The sequence below is a fragment of the Crocuta crocuta genome, unplaced genomic scaffold, assembly GCF_008692635.1.
Source record: "Crocuta crocuta isolate KB4526 unplaced genomic scaffold, BGI_CrCroc_1.0 scaffold288, whole genome shotgun sequence".
Lineage (NCBI taxonomy): Eukaryota > Metazoa > Chordata > Mammalia > Carnivora > Hyaenidae > Crocuta > Crocuta crocuta.
The window spans coordinates 851096-863799 of NW_027532607.1; the positions used below are offsets into that span (position 1 = coordinate 851096).

A 12704-nucleotide genomic window follows, 5' to 3' on the forward strand; every position below is an offset into this window, starting at 1 on the left:
GGGGGCTGGAGTCAAGGAAAAGACTAAAAACAGAACATATTTTCCTGTCTTTCTAGCAAATAATAATTTGGCTGTATCTGAAATATAGTTATGACTGGTTACCATAAGTCCAGAAAGGCAAAGCAATGCTAACAAGGATCCAAAGAAGTGTAAATGGAATGACTAAGAGGCCGAAGGAGGTTTCACCAGAGATTACACCTTAAAATCAATCATCTTCAGCTGAGAAACATGAAAGCCAAGGGCACTATGATCAAAATCAGAAATGTATCAATATGGCAAATATACTAATTTATTCACCAGATCTCAGTACAATATATTAAGCTTTTAAACTTCAAAAGGTAGTCTTTTTTTCCACAATAGATAAAAAGAAATGTGTGGAATTGTTATCACCAAGAGGTATTTAGGGTTAAGAATACTCAAGAAGTGCATAAATGTATGTATATTAAGTCCATTCTGGGGTCCTCCAGGATACGAGTGACACCTTAGGTGAGGCCCTAAGTCTCTGGAGTTAATGGCTTATAAGGTAACATTGTCTCACCTCAAAACATCTCTTGGTGACAGAATAATTGGCTGATGACCTCTGTCTAACAGACTCAGTGAGATTTGTTGCTATAGTTCCTTTCATTCTTTTATTTATGTATATGTTTGTTGTTATATCTTTATCTTTTATATATTTAGAATCCTTATATATCTCTATATCCTGAATGTTTCATTTATTACATACTCAACATTCTAAGACATTAAAAGTTCTTCAAAAATACCGTTTATGGCTGTATAATCATCCATCCTTAAATATGCCATAATGTACCGATTAATCTCACTGCTCATTCAAGTTTATTCTCAGTTCTTACTAGTATAAATAATGCTACATGAATATCTTTGTCCACAAATCTTTCTATATATCTCTACTTTTCTCCCCCATAAGGTAAACTCCTAGAAGCAGAATAACTAAGTTAAAGGGCATCTTTAGATATTTCTGTACATGTTGCCAAAATACATTCCAGAAAAACTGGGCCCAATGCACACTTCACTAGCAGTTTTGGAGACTGTCCCCTTACTACCTTTGACAACATAGTTCAATTGCCAGGATAGGTTAAAAAAAATACTCTACGGGGCACCTGGCTGGCTCAGTGAATGGAGCTTGTGCCTCTAGTCTTGGGGGTCATGAGTCTACCCAAATGGGGTATAGTTAACTCAAAAAAATAGTATATCAGTTTAATCTGCATTCCTTTAATTACTTCAGAATAAATATGTTTCTCATATGCCCCTTGGCAGCTGTATTTCTTCCTTGTGAACTCTGACTAGTTCTTTGTCAGTAAGGCTTTTCTTACTTTCCTTTGGTATAAACTTCAAAAACCTATGATGCAGTCACATATCAGTGACTTTGGCTCCCCCTCCTGGCCAAAAAAATTACTACATGATCAAAACCTAGATAAAAATAAACCAGACTACCAATTGTAGTTGACACTTGAACAACTGCTTGAAGTTCGTGAATCCATTTATACATAGGTTGCCTTCAATAAATACACTGGAAACATTTTTGGAAATTTGTGACAGTTGAAAAAACTGGCAGATAAACCACATAGTCTAGAAATATCAAAAAATAAGTAAAATGTTAGGTATATTATGAACGCATAAAATGTATATAGATACTAGTCTATTTTACAGCTACCACAAACTATATACAAACTAAAAAACTTAAAATTTATCAAAACCTTCACACACAGAGTGTACATTATCATTTCATTTTTGATGTCTACTATTAGTAATATATAACACCTACGATATTTTGTCATATGAGACAGTATTTACATAGATACAGACAGACACATGATTCATCTTATAAAAAGACAATGTAAACTGACAATATTGATACAGTAAAGTACATAAATGTATTTTCTCTTATAGTCTTCTTATTAACATTTTATTTTCCCTAGCTTACCTTATTCTAAGAATTCAGTACAGAACACATATAACATAGAAAATACATGTTAATCAACTGTTTATGTTATTGGTAAGACTCCAGTCAACAGTAGGCTACTTTTTTTTTTAACAGTAGGCTATTAGTAAACTGTGGGGGAGTCAAAAGTTTTATGTGGATCGGGGTGCCTGGGTGGCTTAGTCGGTTAAGCGTCCGACTTTCGCTTAGGTCATGATCTCATGGTTCGTGGGTTCGAGCCCCGCGTCGGGCTCTGTGCTGACTGTCAGCTCAGAGCCTGGAGCCTGTTTCAGCCTGTGACTCCCTCTCTCTCTGACCCTCCCCCTGCTCAAGCTGTCTCTCTCTCTCTCTCCCCTAGAAGTAAATAAAACATTTAAAAAAAAAAAAAAAGTTTTATGTGGATCACTGACTGCACAGGGTCGGCACCCCTAACCCCTGCATTGTTCAAGAGTCAAATGTATAAGCTTGTCCAAATTCTGGATTGTTGCTAAAAACATAATTTTTATACAGCGATAAAAGAGTATGTGTCTAACCTCAACAGAGCACTGATGAAAAAGGAGGGAGACAACACCTGACCGCTAGTAAAGAATTCTAATCAGTTCACTACCAAATATACTACCTGGTTGGAACATCACAAGCCTAAATAATATTCATATCCTTTACTTCATTCTAATAATGTGAAAACATTCTAGTTACCAGGTGACACTGGTTTGTCAGCAAATTGATCTCTTTTTCAAAAGCAAAACAAAGAAAACAAAAACACCTATGTCCCATTCAGTGGAAATTTAAAACAAAAACTTCCTTGTAATTCTATTCCAAGCTATTCAGCTGCTCACACAGAACAAGTTGGGTTCTACAGTTCCAAAGGGTAAGGTCGGGACTGGTGAATGGATGTGACTAACTCAGCTTTTTGACTGATACCCTCCTGAAGAAGTACTTCAGTGGGGCAACACAGCCCTTAGACTATCTGTTCAACACACACTCACCAAGTGCCAACATGGCAGGCTGGGACAGTAAAAGACAAGACACAAGCCCTGCTCTCAAAGGGCTTGGAGGCTAGCTGGGCGTGAGAAGCAAACCTGCAATCACTGTACAACAGAAGAAGTATCAGCTGTGTACACACACCCCCAAAGGCAATGCCTGGGGACACAGGAAGCTCTCAATGTCAGCTACTACTGCTGTCACTGTTACTGCCATCACTATTATTAAAGAACTCAGAGAACTTAAGCTTCTATAACAGGGCAGAAGCCACTTTAAACAGAAGCAACTGCTGAGATGAAGGCCCAGGGGCAAAGGAGCAGTAAGATGCTTGCACAGAAGGAACTGTAAACTCAGCACCATTGAGTGCAGGGGGCTCAGAAAGGAGAGAGATGATCTGGCAGGGGCCAGATCACCAGGGCCTGGGTGCTTGGCAGAAGCATTTGAATTCCACCCAGAAAGCCAGGTAAGCCAGGCAAGGAGGAATATGATCAGATGATGAGATCAATATTTTGTAAGGATCACACTGGCAGCAACGTGGAAAACAGAAGGCAGTCAAGTAGAATAAATCATAAGGTGACAGAGGTCATGCAGACAAAGGGTGACAAAAGTCTGCCCTCAGGAGAGAGAAGTGAAGGAGACTAAGAAAACATTATGAGCTAGGATCTCAAGAACATGGTGACCATTATGCCACAAGAAGGAATCCTGACTTGAGTGACTGGGTGAGTGATGGTACCACTCACAGAGACATGAAGATGGGAAGAGGTTGGAATAGGCAGAGTAGTTGATTAGGTCTTTTTTTTTTTTTTTAAAGTAGGTTCCATGCCCAGCAAGAGCCCAATGTAGGGCCTGAACTCATGACCCTGAGATCAAGACCTGAGTTGAGATCAAGAGTCAGATGCTTAACTGAGTGAGCCACTCAAATGCCCCTGATTAGATCATTTTGAAATGAAAATGGGACAGCCATGTAGAGATGTCCAGGAGGCAGCTGTGTATATGCAGAGGTAAAAGGCCATTTAGAGCTAGAAAAAAACACATTTGCAAATCATCAGTATATGGATGGTGAACGAGACAAAAACTGCTCTTAAAATGTCCCCTAGGAAATGCATAGGGTAAGAAGAGAGAGGGCCAAGCTAAGGCCAACAGTGATGTGAAAGAGGAAAAAAGTCCACAAAGTAAACAGAGCAGCCAGAGACGACAATGATGCAGACAGAACCTGAACTCACATCATTTGTACTTTACTATGTGTCAAGCACCCCTCCATGTGCTTTCCGTGTATTAACTCATTTGCTCCTCAAAACAGTCCCGAGGGAGGTGTTACTGTTTTTATTATTTTTTCCCATTTTTCAGATGAAGTTAACTGAGGAACAGAGACATTAAATAATTTTTCCAAGGTAATACAGTAAATGGAAGAGCTGCGATCTGAATCTAGGATTCTGGATCCAGAGTCCAGGCTCTGTATCACTCTTGCACGTTGCTTCTCAGAAATGTAGACAGGAGGCCAGGAAGGACCACCGCCACCTCCTGGGGAATGAGCCACAGTGTCCACGACTACGAGGAGGCCTCAGAAGATGGTAAAAAGAGATCCTCCAAAATTGGCAACAGGGATGAACCTGTAAGGGAACTCATAGGTAGAATCTAGCCAAGAGCCAATGGTTGTAGTGTAGGGTTTTGTGTTCTTAAAAAGTAAAAGAGACTTGAATGTATTTAAAAGCTGGAGAACGAGAGCCAAAGGGCATGGGAGGTTGAAAACTGTTTGGGAAAAGAGACAACTGACAGCCAGAGGTCCCTACAAGGAGGGAGAAAAGAGCTCAAGAGGCCAGCAGGGTGGGGCTAGCATGGGAAGAGGCAAAGACAGACACAGGGACAGTGGACCCAAGAGGGCGTCTTCCCTAATAGGCTTTGTGTGCTCTCTGACCCGAGAGGCAAAGTCACTGGGGGAAGGGCGATTTCCTTTACAAGCAAGGCAGCTGTTCAACTTCCAAAGAAGCCCCCACAATAAGATGCTTTCAGAATTATAGTGTTAATTAAAATGTTTTCTTTGATTCTTTTACCCGTTTCCACTCTCATCTGGCCATCTCACTTATTATAATCTAGGCTGCAAACATTTCACAAGATGATTTCCAAGGAAGAAAAAAAATCCAGCAAAAACTTAAATCACTAGACTGTCCAGACTAAAAAGATAATTTTTTAAAAAGATAATATTTTTCAATTTCTTCAAGTCAAGTACCTATATATATATTTTTGAGCCTCCAGAATTATGATGGCTACTCTTTGTCCTCCAGGGCAAACCAGTCAACAAGGCCCAGCACTGCTCTCCTCCCCTTTACCTTACTTTTCTCCCACCTCTGCTGGTCTGCCTCGGCCTCACCAGCACTCTCTCTGGCCTAGAGGAATGGCCCTTCCTCCCACAGTCCAAACAATTACCCAACACTATGAACTCCTTCTCTTCAGGGCAGGGAGATAGGAGAAAGAGTTTAGGAACTAGCCTCTGATGACAACTCACAAAGCAATTTCACAACATGTATTTCTCCAGAACAGTCCCAGAGCACGTAAAAATCTGAAAGCAATGGATGCTTCCTCTCCATAAAATGCACAAGAGCAAAGCCATATCATTTTACATCAGGCTGCCAAAAAATTGTCACTCTTCATATGTTTTATCTATAGAAAAGTCCTTCCAGCTCTCACTGAAGATCTATTTACGTCTCCTTGGCAAATAATTTACAGAAGCTTAGTTTGCCGGTATCCTAGCCTACTACAGAAAGAAGCCATTAAAATAGCGGGGAGAGCGGCTGGAGGCTGGGACAAGGACAAGAACTGCCTGACATTAAGGTGGGAGATCATGAAGGTAGATGATAACAGACAAAAGAATATAGAAAACAACCCAAGAGTGGGATGCCCCCCGGGCTCAGCTGGAAGAGCATGTAACTCCTGGTATCGGGGTCATGAGTTCAAGCCTCATGTTGGGTGTAGAGATCACTTAATAAAAAACAAAATTAAATTTAAAAAAGAATAACCCAAGAGTTACATAATACATACACACTAGTCCACTCAGACAGTGTATTTTTTGGTCTCTAAAGGCACATTATATTTTAGCCCAGTATAGAAACTGCTAGGCACAGTGAGGATGTTTCATAATTCTGGACTATGAAAAGATATAATTTTGTTCAAAGTGCTTCCTTTAAGGAGGCAGAGAAGCATGTAATACCTTCAGAAAAATCTTCACCTCAATGCTAACTTTTTAAGTCTTAACACTAGAAGTTTCAGGAGAAGGAAACCATCAAACAAAGGTGCACACCGGCCAATGGTGAAAGGTAAGGTTTCAAAACAAAACAGAAAGGTCAGCAGCAGCTAGATCATCAGAGGCCTATATTCTATGTTAAAAAGTTTGAACTTTACTCTAATGGCAAATAGGAAAGGAATGGAAGCAAAGGACTAACCAAGTCAGTCAGGCCACAGGAGGAACTTCCTCAAGGTCTTGCTATTTCTGGGGAGACCCATACTGTCTACCCAAAAATGACCGTGTGAAGCCAAATGTTAAAGGATAACCATGTCAGCTTCCTCAAGTGGGGCATCTGATTGCATAGAAAACACACACTGAAGGGGCTGTTATTTCCACATTACTGGGTATCCTTAGCTCCCCAACACCGAGAGACAGATACATGGGCCCAATTCTTACATTAAGGAAACCCCAAATATCAACTTCCACAAAGGATGTGACATGGAGAGCAATACTGTAATCTTGACCTTCATGTTTCAAATCAGAATTTTACTGACAGTTTAAAAAAAAAAAAACAATCTAACCTTGTAAACTTTTGATTTTATATAAAGCTTCAATGGTAACAAAAATCTATACATAATAAAGATAAATCCATGAGAAGCCTACAGAAATAATCCACTTCTTTAAATCACATTCCCAGTTTGCACCAAAGTTTTATTTCCTATGTATAGGTGTTGAGGGTCTGAGGCTCTGTCACCCATGATGAGTGACGTTAAGTCTGTGGAGCTGATGAGGCTACTGGATGTTGTAATGGGTTGAACTGTGTTGCCCCCAAAAGAGATTCTGGACTCCTGATGCCACTACAGCAAAGCTGGAGATAGAGTCCTTACAGAAGTGATCAAGTTAAAACGAGGTCATTGGGGTGGGCCTGAATCCAGTATGGCTGTTATCCTTTTTAAAAGGAGAAATCTTAAACACAAAGGCATGCATTCAGGGAGAACTCTGTATAAGGGCGAAGTCGTGTGGCCACAAACCAAGCAACTGCCAGCAGCTGGAAGAGGCCTGAACAGACCCTGCCCTAGTACCTGCAGAGGGAGCGTGTCCCTGCCCCCAGACGTCTGTTCTCCAGAACTGAGACGCAATACATTTCTGTTGTTTAAGACACTCAACTTGTGGCACTTTGTTACGGCAGCACGAGCAAACAGATGTCAGGAAGAAAATCAGCAGCTCATGTTTAGTGAGCACATACCAAGTGTTATTCTAAGCCTTTTGCAACAGCAAACTCTCTTAGTTCTTCTGAAGTCCACCCTGGGATCCAGATACTCTAATTATGCCCTTTACACAGATGAGGACACCAAGGCTCTAAGAGGTAAAGGAACTTGCCCAACATCAGCGAGAGTCCCCACTCTTACCACCAGGCTACAAGGAACTATTATTAATAATAATTATTGTAATAACAGTAGTAGCTCACTAAGCCAGATACCAGGGCCTTTACAGCTATCATATACACAACAATGCTGTAAAGCAAATTTTAATATTATTTCCAATACAAAGAAAGACTCTGAATCTCGGAGAGATTAAGAAATTGCCTAAGATCACACAGCCAAGAACATGATAGTGTATCTAACTGCCAACGTGAGGGAGCAAACAATGAAAATCTTTTTACTAAAACCTTAAGAGCAAACGTAAAATCTTTAAATGCCTGACCTTCCAACTCAATACTAGAAATATACTTCAACAAACTGAAAATACTTCAAGATCTCAGGAGAATTGTGTGTCCTAGATGGCAATACCCTTTGTGATATATCCCTTTAGCCACTGTTCAAGGGCCATCTGCTCTCTCAGCTGTGGCCCTGGCTGTTTCTCTGACTTCCAGACACAGGATGAGAAGAGATATAAGAACTGAGATATTTCGCAGTTCGTGGGTTCGAGCCCCGCGTCGGGCTCTGTGCTGACTGCCAGCTCAGAGCCTGGAGCCTGTTTCAGCCTGTGACTCCCTCTCTCTCTGACCCTCCCCTGCTCACACTGTCTCTCTCTCTCTCCTAAAAATAAATAAAACATTAAAAAAAAATTAAAAAAAAAAAGAACTGAGATATTTACTGATTTTTGAAGGATTTTTTACTGATTTTGAAGTGAGAGTATCCTTCTCACTCTATGCTCTACCTGCCCAGTTCCTAGACTTAACAGGTAGGCAGTCACCATTTTGTTTATTCTCCTAAAGTTTTTTAAGTGCTTATACACCAAGCCAATACAAATTTTCTTTTCTCCTTTTTTCCCCTCCAAAACACATAAAGGGTAATATAGAATACATACTGTTCTGCATCTTGCTTTGACTATGTATGCTGGAGACCCTTCCATATCATATTGAATTATATTTTAATTCCACCCTTTGGTCAAGAACACTTTTTACTTGCTTCCATCATAGTTCAATCCAGCATACAAGGCAGCCAGCAGCCCATAAAGCTACCTGAGGCAAGGGATGGTGGCGCCATTTCACACGCCAGGGCCCACAGCTTTCCTACCAGCCCCTCATCTTGTCTTTGTTCTTTTCTCCAATTTGCCCACTTCTCCACCCCGCTCCTCTCCATTCCTTTCCCATGTCACCCATGTCCCCACCCTGACAACTGGACCTAGGAATGTCAAACGTCATCCATAGTGCTTAGTCATGGCTAGCAATGAAAAAGCTGTAGATCCCTGATATACATAAGGGGGTAAGTAATCTCCATGGGAATTTCTTTTTTTTTTTTAACATTATCTTTGAGAGAGACAGAGACAGAGCACAAGTAGGGGAGAGGCAGAGAAAGGAGGAGACACAGAATCCGAAGCAGGCTCCAGGCTCCAAGTTGTCAGCACAGAGTCAGACGCAGTGCTTGAACCCATGAGCTATGATATCATGACCTGAGCCAGTCAGTCATACGCCCAACTGACTGAGCCACCCAGATGCCCCCCCTTTTTTGTTAGTTTATTTAAGTTTATTTGAGAGACAGATAGAGAGAGCATGTGCACGAGAGAGAGAGAGAGAGAGAGAGAGAGAGAGAATTCCAAGCAGGCTCCAGGCTATCAGTGCAGAGCCTGACTTGGGACTTGATCCCACAAACAGTGAGATCACGACCTGAGCCGAAATGAAGAGTCGGCCACACAACTGACTGAGCCACCAAGGCGGCACTCCACTTATAATTATCAACAGTGCCTTAACCGCCTTCAGGTTGTTTTTGTTTGGCATTCTTTTCCTTTTGTTATCTTTCCTTTGGCACTCTGTGAAAAGGGTGCATATTGGCACTATTTTCTAAATGCATGGAAACAAGCACATACTCAGGTCTAACATGTAAGTAATGCCTAGGGCACTTGGGGGGCTCAGTCGGTTGAGCGTCCGACTTTGGCTCAGGTCATGATCTCCCAGTTCATGGGTTCAAGCCCCATGTCGAGCTCTGTGCTGACAGCTAGCTCAGAGCCTGGAACCTGCTTCAGATTCTGTGTGTGTGTCTCTCTCTCTCTCTCTCTCTCTCTCTCTCTCTTTCTCTGACTCTCCCTGCTCGTGCTGTCTCTCTCTCTCTGAGAGAGTTTTATTTATTAAAACTTAAAAGTTTTTTAATAAATAAATAACATGTAAGTAATGCCTGATAGAACTAGAGTTCATTTTGAAATAAGAGAATCAGAAACAAAGTTCATGAGCTAGAAGAAATGAACATTTTGGCTCCAAAGTATACATTTTAATTAGCCTACCTTTTTTCTTTCTTAAAAATAAGCAGCTGTAATCTGAAAATATATCTTAGAAACATTTTAAAGATATTCACAATAAGAAAGAGAGTTCTCCCTTTTTGTTTTCTATCCTTCTAATTTCTATCCTTCATCCTCTTCTTCCCAAAAGGTTCCCTTTTATTTCCTGCCCAGATCAAACACTACAGTTTTCAAAGTGGTTTGTTTTTGTTTTGTTTAGTTTTAAGTAATAAAAGGATTTAAGCAATAAAAGGAATAGGAGAATGTTAGCAAATAAATTTCTTTAGACTCAAAAGAGGTCTCCAGTGATCTAAGGACTGGTGGGGAACATAAAATTAAGGCAGCCACATGGTAGGTAACAGGTGGTAATCACACAGTATGTATGGAACACTCACTTCCATTCTTTTGCCCATCATGCCACAGGGCTTCGGTACAACTTCAGGGGTTACTGTGGGACTATATCGTAACATACCAGGTTAAGAGATTTAGAGTTGAAATCTTAAACATCATTTACGTCTTCAAAAGCAGGCCTCTATGTACCTAATAGCTTAGTTAAAACTAAGGTGACTGTAAAATAAAATCCGATATACTGGGTCTCAATTTCCTTAGGTTTCTAGAGAACTGGTACCCATTCATAGCCCCTTGCCTACTTCCTGAAGTAACAGGGGCCACCAGGTCCTGGCACAAAACACTAGGTGCCAGAGAAAAAAACTCCTGTACAAGGTCCTCCACTTCTCATGGGTTCAGGACTGCTGGCTGGATTCCCCATGCAACCCCTCCAACTCAACAAGGATCCAACAACAGCCGCTGGAACGTAAATGAAGATGAGAATTCAGTCTACACTGATCTAAAGATTTCCCACAGTCTAAATATTCAGGTTACACAGCCTACATTATTCTCTGATTTATTCGCTGCATTAGCTTGGAATTCCACAGGGCCGACCACCACGAGTCTTAACGACACTCGGATCTAGCTCCAAGGGAAGGCAACCTGTGCCACCTGGTAAAGCTGGCAGAGGGTATCCATCATTCCTGATCTTTCCCCATCATTCCTCTCACTGTACTCCCGACATACATCTTAACCTTTACCCTCTGTCTAGTCCTAATGCCAAGTCCTTTGGCCACCTACATACAACAGATTAGAAGGAACCAAGAGACTGGAGGGCCACCATTATCAATATGGGCTTTTTCATCTCAAGATCACCGGGCCACACTGCCCAGCAAGTTTATCCTGTGAGATGAAACTTGGCACAAAGTGCTACCCGTTTGAGAAAAACAATGTAAATCTGAATGCACAGGACTAGAGGGCAGTAGGAGAACCTTCCAACAGAGTACTCGTAAACCAACAGGTCTTAGAACGTTCTCATCTACTTACTACCCGAAGTTTCAGAGTAAACAAATGGTTAATGACACATCCTTTGTAACACATGAATCAGCTACAGATTTGTAACAGAGGGACACACCCGAGTACCTATGACTCTAAAGTACCTGTTTGAAAGTGGACCTGGATGTTTGATTGTCAATCCATCCTACTGAGATTGGAACAGAATTTTTACAACTGTGTGGGCTGCCGTGGTTTAAAGTTAAAAAGGAAACACTTTATTAAAATGGAAGTTAATCTGAGAACTTCACCAATACTTTAACATCAGTAACCAAAAACACTAGCCAAAGTAAGGAGTAACTAACTAATCAGTCAGGAAAGCACACACACTAGGAGTTCAGGAAGGGAAAGGAGTGTCGGACAAGAGAACTTAAGAACTGCAAATCTAAGGATTTTAGAATATTCTCAATTCCGAAGAAAAAATTACAATGAGAACCTAAATTTTAAAAACCACACATCTTACCTTGAGAGGCATCCAAAGAGCAGTCATAGTGTCAGAGGAGTTCAGACAATACTCAGAAACGAGCAAGAAGGAAATCTCCGTAATCCCTCAGCCACCAAGTATGAGCAGGAAGGTTTTTTGTTTCAGCAAGGTATCTGAAAGAGAGAACTTCCAGTGAGACTAAAAACTAATCACAAAGAGGCAAACATTTTGGGCTATCTGGACAGAAATTAAAAGTACTATTTATCTGCCTCACCATCCTACAAAGATGTACAAAACAAAGCCCCCTTAGAAAAGGGCAAATGAGTGTATGTATATCTCCATCTACATGTAGAAATGTATTTTACATAAAATGTGGATTAAATGTGTAACACATACTTTAGATAACATAAAATTGCTTATCAAATAAATTATTTATCAAATAAATAACCAGAAAACCAAAAACCCAGCTGAAAAAAATGATTATCCAGGGTACTTCAAAAACACTAGTGAAAAGTGATTTGTTAACTGACCATCTAAAAAGACCTTTGCCACATTTAATTGTATTCAATAAATTAAAACCTTTCTGACCATTCTGATGGCCCTAAATTCTATTCAAGTTTCAGAGCCCATTCTACATGAAAAAGAAAAATCTACTCTTGACTGAAGTGCTCCAAGCAAATAAAAGACCCTTCTTTCCTAGAGATCTTTAAAAGCAGACCAAACAACTTAATTTTGAGGAAGAGAAGGAGGCAAGTTTACGTGGGGGAAGGAGGATCGATTAAATGACCTCTTGTCGGATCCTTGTTCAAGTCTTAGGCCTGGATGAAAATTCCAGCTTAACCAGTTACTGCTTCGCTTAAAATGGAGGCTTGCCCGAGCAGGGACCAAAAAACAGCACCCCCACCCCGCAAAAATAAATTTTGAAAAATCAAAGACTACAGTACCCTCATTTTTAAGAAAAATTAAAAATAAACACCTCTGGAGTGGATTTGTTCTTGCTATGCGCTTGTCACTTCTGCTTCGAAGACTTAGCATCACTTTCCTCA

General features: G+C 40.6%; 1 protein-coding gene across 1 annotated transcript in view; it reads right to left on the reverse strand.

Annotated features, from left to right (window-relative positions):
* KANSL1 (KAT8 regulatory NSL complex subunit 1) overlaps window positions 1-12652 on the reverse strand; it is a 174694-nt gene extending 162042 nt beyond the window's left edge. Inside the window, exons 1-2 of the mRNA XM_077780285.1 lie at window positions 12635-12652; window positions 11698-11831 (exon numbers count right to left, since the gene is read on the reverse strand). The gene's annotated coding sequence lies outside the window, so the exon portion shown is untranslated. The remainder of the gene's footprint in view (window positions 1-11697; window positions 11832-12634) is intronic.
* Window positions 12653-12704: the final 52 nt, after the last annotated feature.